We start from the raw sequence: 8,220 nt of genomic DNA, 5'->3' as shown, positions 1-8,220 counted from the left end.
CCAAAAACATCACTGTGGCTGCTGCTGTGGATGAAGACTCCAAGCTCTTCTTGTGGTTAAGGAACAGGAGTTGGGGACATCTTTCTGTGGGTGACCCTAAGTTCTCCAATGGCAGTGTGTAGTTCACCAAAGCACCCCCACCCTGCCCTGGACGCATCCCTTTCTAAAGCCTTTCTGAGTGTCTTTACTGCCTCTCCAATCTAACATCATATTCTGCCCTACCCCACCCTTTACACAAACACTGCTTTAATCTGGGCAGGCTCCTGAAATCCTCATTCCACGGACTTCCCGGCCTCTGTGCCTGCCTCCTACTTCTCTGTCTCTGCAACACCCCCACACCCACCTCATCCTTCATGCTCCCACCTATTTTCCAAGCTTCCAATCACCTCAGCCCTCTCTCCAGCCTCTGAATGTCTTTGAGGCAACACCAACAGCATTTCTATGGGTACACCATGGACCCCTTTTCATGGTTAACTAGTTTCTAGGGCTAAATCTTACCCTCAGTGAGACCATGTGACTTTGAAGCTCTTGATGGAGATTCTTCCACCTGAAATCACAGCAGGCCAGCCAACATCCCTGGAGGAACCTTCTAGTTGCGGATCAGGTTTGCAGATGGTTTTCTCCTAACTGGTGAGGTCAGTGGGCTTGGCCCTGTTTTAAAGATAAGGAAACCGAGGCTTAGAGTAGCTCAGTGTCTTGTTCAATACCTCATGGCCGGCCCGCAGAGGAACTGGATTCAAACTCAGGACCGTGTGATGCCCAAGACTGCTTATCTTACTATGTTAGGTTGCCTCACACCTGTGCAATCAACAATTGTTTAACAGACGTGTCCATGCTAGGCACAGTGTCGGGCTTTAGGGATACACTAAGGTATTCTGGTGGCTCACAATTTTACCAGGGGCACAAAGGGGGAGCCCCTAACAGCTGTTGACCAAACCCCCCCCTTCCTCCTCCTTTCCTCCTGACCTTTTCTGCCCTCTGGTCCTTCCTGCATTTAGGCTTGCACCCCCACAATGCAAACAATACCCCAGGTGACCCCACGCCCCAGATGGCAATTCCGATATCCCAAAGGCCCCTAGCTCGCACTTGGCACGAAGAAGTCAGCACTGTGACCAAGTCCTTCTCTCTTCCCTTGGAGTTCTTCTCTCCTTCCAGCCTCTCTTCTAGTAGGGTTCCCTAAGCATTCCTGCTCAGGAGTAGATGCCTCAACTGGGGGGAAACCTCTCCCCTGCCCCCGGCCAGACCCCTCAAACACCCCCCCTATTGTCCACTCTCTCCACCTCAGAAAGCACAGTCTCAGGCTCGGAACTCTCGGGCCTCAAGATTCTACAAGCTGAAGTTTTTTTAAGTGGGCAGAGGCTCCAAAGGGCATCCAGCCCCCTTTGCGCTCCCTGTCAGGGGCTTACAGACCGAAAGTCTAGACAAGAAGGGAAGCTTCCAGCCCAGGCAGAAAGGCATGGAATCTAAAGACAGAATCGAGAAGGGTGGGTGACAAATATAGACTGTGCCCCCCTTTCAGGGCACTTAGTACGTTGTTTTTCTTTCACAGCTATATTGAGGTTTAATTCATACACCATACAACTCGTTCACTCAAAGCATAGAGTTCAGCCTGACCTGTGGTGGCGCAGTGGATAAAGCATCGACCTGGAAATGCTGAGGTCGCCGGTTCGAAACCCTGGGCTTGCCTGCTCAAGGCACATATGGGAGTTGATGCTTCCAGCTCCTCCCCCCTTCTCTCTCTGTCTCTCCCTCTCCTCTCTAAAACGAATAAATAAAAAATTAAAAAAAAAATTAAAAAGAATAAAATAAAGTGTACAGTTTAATGGCTTTTAGTATATTCACAGAACTGTGCAATCATCACCCTTAGAACATTTTTGTTATCCCCAAAAGAAAAGCCACACCCTTTGGCCATCACCTCCACCCTCACACCCCACCCTCAGCCCGACACTGCTTCTAATCTGCTTTCGGTCTCTAGCAATTTGCCTAGTCTGGACCTTTCCTATGAACAGAGTCATACAATATGTGGTCCTGATGTCTGACTTCTTTCGCCCAGCGTAATGCTTTCAAGGTTCATCTGTGCCATAGCATATAGTGTGTCCCAGTACTTCAATCCTTTGTATGGGCAATATACCACATTTTATATATCCATTCATGGTTGATAGACATTTGGGTTTCTTCCACGTTTTGGCTATTGTGAGCAATGCTGCTATAAACACTCGTGTACAAATGTTTATGTGAAAATGTTTCCATTCCTCATGGGTATAAACCTAGGAACGAAACTGCAAGATCAGAAGGTAGCTCTCTGTTTAGCCTCTTGAGTAATTGCCAGACATTTTTTCCTAAGTGGTTGCATCATTTTACAATCCCACCAGCAGTGTCTGAGGGTTCCAATTTTTCCACAGACTCACAAACACTTGTTATTATCTTTTTAAAAAAATTTTAGGCCCTGGCCGGTTGGCTCAGCGGTAGAGCGTCGGCCTGGCGTGCGGGGGACCCGGGTTCGATTCCCGGCCAGGGCACACAGGAGAAGCACCCATTTGCTTCTCCACTCCCACCCCACCCCCTTCCTCTCTGTCTCTCTCTTCCCCTCCCGCAGCCAAGGCTCCATTGGAGCAAAGATGGTCCGGGCGCTGGGGATGGCTCCTTGGCCGCTGCCCCAGGCGCTAGAGTGGCTCTGGTCGCGGCAGAGCATCGCCCCCTGGTGGGCAGAGCGTCGCCCCTGGTGGGCGTGCCTGGTGGATCCCGGTCGGGCGCATGCGGGAGTCTGTCTGACTGTCTCTCCCCGTTTCCAGCTTCAGAAAAATACAAAAAAAAAAAAAAGAAAATTTTAGCCATCCTGATGGGGGTGGGTGTGAAGTGGTATCTTACTATAGGGTTTTTTTTTGTTTTTCTTTTTTTTTGGTATTTTTCTGAAGCTGGAAACGGGGAGAGACAGTCAGACAGACTCCCGCATGCGCCCGACCGGGATCCACCAGGCACGCCCACCAGGGGCGACGCTCTGCCCACCAGGGGGCGATGCTCTGCCCCTCCAGGGCGTTGCTCTGCCGCGACCAGAGCCACTCTAGCGCCTGGGGCAGCGGCCAAGGAGCCATCCCCAGCGCCCGGACCATCTTTGCTCCAGTGGAGCCTTGGCTGTGGGAGGGGAAGAGAGAGACAGAGGAAGGGGGTGGTGGAGAAGCAAATGAGCGCTTCTCCTATGTGCCCTGGCTGGAATCGAACCCAGGTCTCCCGCACTCCAGGCCGACGCTCTACCGCTGAGCCAACCGGCCAGGGCCTCTTACTATGGTTTTGATTTGCATTTCCCTGATGGTTAGTGATGGTGAGCATCTTCTCATGTGGTTATTGGCCATCTGTATATCTTCTTCAGAAACATGTCTATTCAGGTACATTGCCCATTTATATATTTGGTTATTTGTCTTTTTATTATTGAATGGTATGAATTCTCTATATTCTCAATGCAAGTCTCTTGTCAGATATATAATTTGCAAATTTTTCCTCACATTATATGAATTGTATTTTAACTTTTTTTAAATTAATTAAATTTTTTTTTTTTTTTTGTATTTTTCTGAAGTTGGAAACCGGAAAGCAGTCAGGCTCCCGCATGCGCCTGACCGAGATCCACCCGACATGCCCACCAGGGGGTGATGCTCTGCCCATCTGGGGCGTTGCTCTGTTGCGACCAGAGCCATTCTAGTGCCTGAGGCAGAGGCCATAAAGCCATCCTCAGCGCCCGGGCCAACTTTGTTCCAATGGAGCCTCGGCTGCGGGAGGGGAAGAGAGAGACAGAGAGGGCGCTTCTCCTGTGTGCCCTGGCCGGGAATCAAACCCGGGACTCCTGCACTCCAGGACAACACTCTTAACATTTAGCCAACCGGCCAAGGCCAAATTAATTAATTTTTTTTTTTTTTTTTAAAGGATGGGAAAGGCTTAGTCTTTTTTTTTTTTTTTAACATTTTTTTTTATTTATTCATTTTTTCAGAGAGGAGAGGGAGAGACAGGGAGAGAGAAAGGAGAGACAGAGAGAGAAGGGGAGGAGGAGCTAGAAGCATCAACTCCCATATGTGCCTTGACCAGGCAAGTCCAGGGTTTCGAACCGGCGACCTCAGCATTTCCAGGTCGACGCTTTATCCACTGCGCCACCACAGGTCAGGCCAAATTAATTAATTTTTAAAAGACTTTATTTATTCATTTTTAGAAAGGAGAGAAAGACAGAGAGAGAGAAGGAGGGAGGATCCAAAAGCATCAACTGCCATATGTGCCTTGACCGGGAAAGCCCATGGTTTCAAACCGGCGACCTCAGTGTTCCAGGTTCACACTTTATCCACTGCGCCACCACAGGTCAGGCCTATTTTCACTTTTTTGTCCTTTCAAGCACAACAGTTTTAAATTTTGTTGAAGTCCCATTTATCTATTTTTCTTTTGTTGCTTGTGCTTTTAATATCAGATCTAAGAATTCTGTTTCACCTGAGGGGTGATGGTGCAGTGGATAGAGAGTCAACCTGGGATACTGAGGTCCCAAGTTCAAAACCCTGGAGTTGCCAGCTTGAGTGTGGGATCATTGACATGATCCCATGGTCTCTGGCTTGAGCCTAAGGTCACTGGCTTGAGCAAAGGTCACTGGCTCGGCTGGAATCCTGCCTCCCACTCCCCATCATCAAGGCACATATGGGAAGCAATCAATGAACAACTAAAGTGACGTAACTATGAGCTGATGCTTCTCATCTCTCTCCCTTCCTGTCTCACTCCCTCTTGCAAAAAAAAAAAAAAAAAGAAAAGAAAAGAAATCTGTTTCATTTGTTTGTTTTGTTTTTTAGATTCCACACATCAACCTTGCTGGGTTTGTTTTTTTTTCAAAACTCTGTTCTTTTTCAAGATTGTTTTGATCTTGAGCATCCTTTTGTAAGTGTTTTTACCCATCTGAGAAATGGGGGAATTTCTCTAAGAAATGTCTATGTGATGATAAGAAAATACAACAGAGAAAGATGGTAAGTGACCTATAATATATATTATGTGAACACCAAGGAAAGCTGTTCACATAAACCCCCACCGGGGCCCTGTACCTACCAGAAAGCAGTCGCATGAATCACAGTGAGATTTTACACCCTTGCCCTCCTCCTCACAAATGGGATGGGCTGTGTCTGAGCCTAGACTCTGCCTCTTGGGTTGAATTGAATTTGTTTGGTAAATACTGTTAACCTGTGAGTAGACGGTAGGTCCAATTGTTCTCAGCAGCAGAGGTTTAGGAACATATTTCACAAACGTCCAGCTGTCTGGGTGTGGCTTGAGAATAAGGCGAGGGACTGAGCTCCTCTAACTAGAGGGCAGTGCCATTTCCCTGGGCTTGTCACTGCCTCAGTGGCCTCCATTACACAATGAGGATAACAATCCTTGCACTGCCTACCTCACAGGGATTATTGTGTCAGAACAACCTCTTCCAGAGAGCCTTCCCTGACTGCCCCCAGGCTGCATGGGGTCCCTCCTCTCTTCTCAGGCCCTGAGAGTTTCCTCCATTATAGCACTTTCACTCTACATAGCAAATGAATTTTCCTCTTTGGTCTCCTCTAGTCTGTGAGCTCTGTGAAGGTAGAAACGGGGTGGGCCTCATTTCTGTGGCCCCATCGCCAAGCACCTGGCGTCTGACAGGTGTGCAATGCTCGTCTCTGTTAAGACTGAACTGAACTGAATGTGCTCTGAACACGTTGTAAGACTTGGCTGGGCCCTGGCCGGTTAGCTCAGTGGTAGAGCGTCGGCCTGGTGTGTAGGAGTCCCGGGTTCGATTCCCGGCAAGGGCACACAGGAGAAGCGCCCATCTGCTTCTCCACCCCTCCCCCTCTCCTTCCTCTCTGTCTCTCTCTTCCCCTCCCGCAGCCGGGGCTCCACTGGAGCAAAGTTTGCCTGGGCACTGAGGCTGGCTCTGTGGCTTCTGGCTCAGGTGCTGGAGTGGCTCTGATTGCTGCAGAGTGATGCCCCAGGATGGGCAGAGCATCGACCCCTGGTGGGCGTGCCGGGTGGGTCCCGGTCAGGCGCATGCAGGAGTCTGTCTGACTGCCTCCCCGTTTCCAGCTTCGGAAAAATACACACACAAAAAAAAGACTTGGCTGCCCCTGGCACAGAGTGGTAACTCTCATTGAAGTTTATGAGAGGAAGGTTATGTGGCAGCCACCTGGCAAGGCTCAAAATGGTCACTGTGGGTCACCTTCACACTAGCTGGCTTCCAGAGTGGAAGTGATAGAACTTGGTGCAATGGCAGACATTATCCAAAAGTTCAGCTCTTAACAGCTGGATCTAGATGTTTTCATAGCTGGAATTGTCTCTGACTCAGCGGGTCCAGGTGCTTTACTCCTGGGATACCCTATTTTCCTATTTTCCCCTGTGTTGTTTGGCACATACTGATGCAAGGAGTCAGAGTGTGAAAGAGAAAACATGGAAGCCCATCCCCAAAGTGCCGCCTGGCTTTGGGATGCATCCAATTGAATACACACACATTCTCTCTCTCTCTCTCTCTCTCTCTCTCTCTCTCTCTCTCTCTCTCATATTTACTCATTCATTCCTGAACACTTATTCTGTGCCAGGCCCTTTACTGCTGTCAGGAGTCCACAGGTGGCAGGGACAAGGTTCTACATTCAAGAAGCTCACAGTCTAGGTAGGGCCTGGCTGGGTGGCTCAGGGGATAGAGTATTGTCTTGATGTGCCAAGGTTGTGAGTTTGATCCCCTGTCAGGGCACATGTGAGAAACAACCAATGAATGTACACTATGTGGATCAACTAAGTGAACAATGAGTTGAGAAATTTCATTTTCTGGGTCATTTCTCAAGTTCTTTGCTGTGGAGAATCAGGGTAATGTGAAGTTGATACTAAAAGTTAAGTCAGTTCACATAAAGAGAGCTTAACTTCACACCTTCCAAGATGGCTATTATCAAAGAAAATGAGAACTAGCAAGTATTGACGAAGATGAGGAAAACTGAAACCGTTGTTTGCTGCTGGTGAGAATTTAAAATCATGCGCCACTCTGGAGAACAGTTTGGTGGTTTCTCAGAAAGTGAAACATGGAATTATCATATGGCTCTGCAAGTCTACTTCTATATTAGTGTGTCTGTAAAGTCATGGTGCACTTTTGACTGGTCACAGGAAAGCAACAAAAGATGATAGAAATGTGAAATCTTAGCCAAATAAAAGGAAAACCCTCCCGGCCCTGGCCGGTTGGCTCAGCGGTAGAGCGTCGGCCTGGCGTGCGGGGGACCTGGGTTCGATTCCCGGCCAGGGCACACAGTAGAGGCGCCCATTTGCTTCTCCACCCCCACCCCCCTCCTTCCTCTCTGTCTCTCTCTTCCCCTCCCGCAGCCAGGGCTCCGTTGGAGCAAGGATGGCCCGGGCGCTGGGGATGGCTCCTTGGCCTCTGCCCCAGGCGCTGGAGTGGCTCTGTTCGTGGCGGAGCGACGCCCCGGAGGGGCAGAGCGTCGCCCCCTGGTGGGCAGAGCGTCGCCCCTGGTGGCCGTGCCGGGTGGATCCCGGTCGGGCACATGTGGGAGTCTGTCTGACTGTCTCTCCCCGTTTCCAGCTTCAGAAGAATGCAAAAAAAAACAAAAAAAAAAAAAAAAACAAAAAAAAAAAAAAGGAAAACCCAGTTTCTATAGGATGATGTGGCAGCATGTGCGCATGCGCAGATGATGACGTAACACCATGTATACAGCAGAGCAGCCCATGGCCATGCCAGTCGAGATGTGGATGGTACAGAGCAAGTTCAGTGTGTTCTGTGGCTCTCTAAATTCGAATCTGTGACCAAAGTGCAACGTGAATATCAGTGCGTTTATAATGAAACGCCACCACATAGGAATAACATTACTCGGTGGGATAAGCAGTTGAAGGAAACCGGCAGTTTGGTGGAGAAACCCCGTTTTGGTAGGCCATCAGTCAGTGACGAGTCTGTAGAGCAGGGGTCCTCAAACTATGGCCTGTGGGCTGTATGCGGCCCCCTGAGGCCATTTATCCGGCCCCCGCCGCACTTCCGGAGGGGGCACCTCTTTCATTGGTGGTCAGTGAGAGGAGTACTGTATATGGTGGTCCTGGAGTACTGTATGTGGCGGTGCCGCAAAGTGCAGTGTCGCCCATGTACAATACTACTTCCCGTGATGCAGGACACATGCGTCATGGCTCCGGAAGCACATCGTATGATGCACATCCGGTCTGCGGCTGCAGTGCCCCACATCACCAGAAGCAGTG

Source organism: Saccopteryx bilineata, chromosome 3, assembly GCF_036850765.1.
Source record: "Saccopteryx bilineata isolate mSacBil1 chromosome 3, mSacBil1_pri_phased_curated, whole genome shotgun sequence".
NCBI lineage: Eukaryota > Metazoa > Chordata > Mammalia > Chiroptera > Emballonuridae > Saccopteryx > Saccopteryx bilineata.
The sequence above is the reverse complement of the archived record's forward strand: the minus strand, read 5'-3'. Positions refer to the sequence as shown.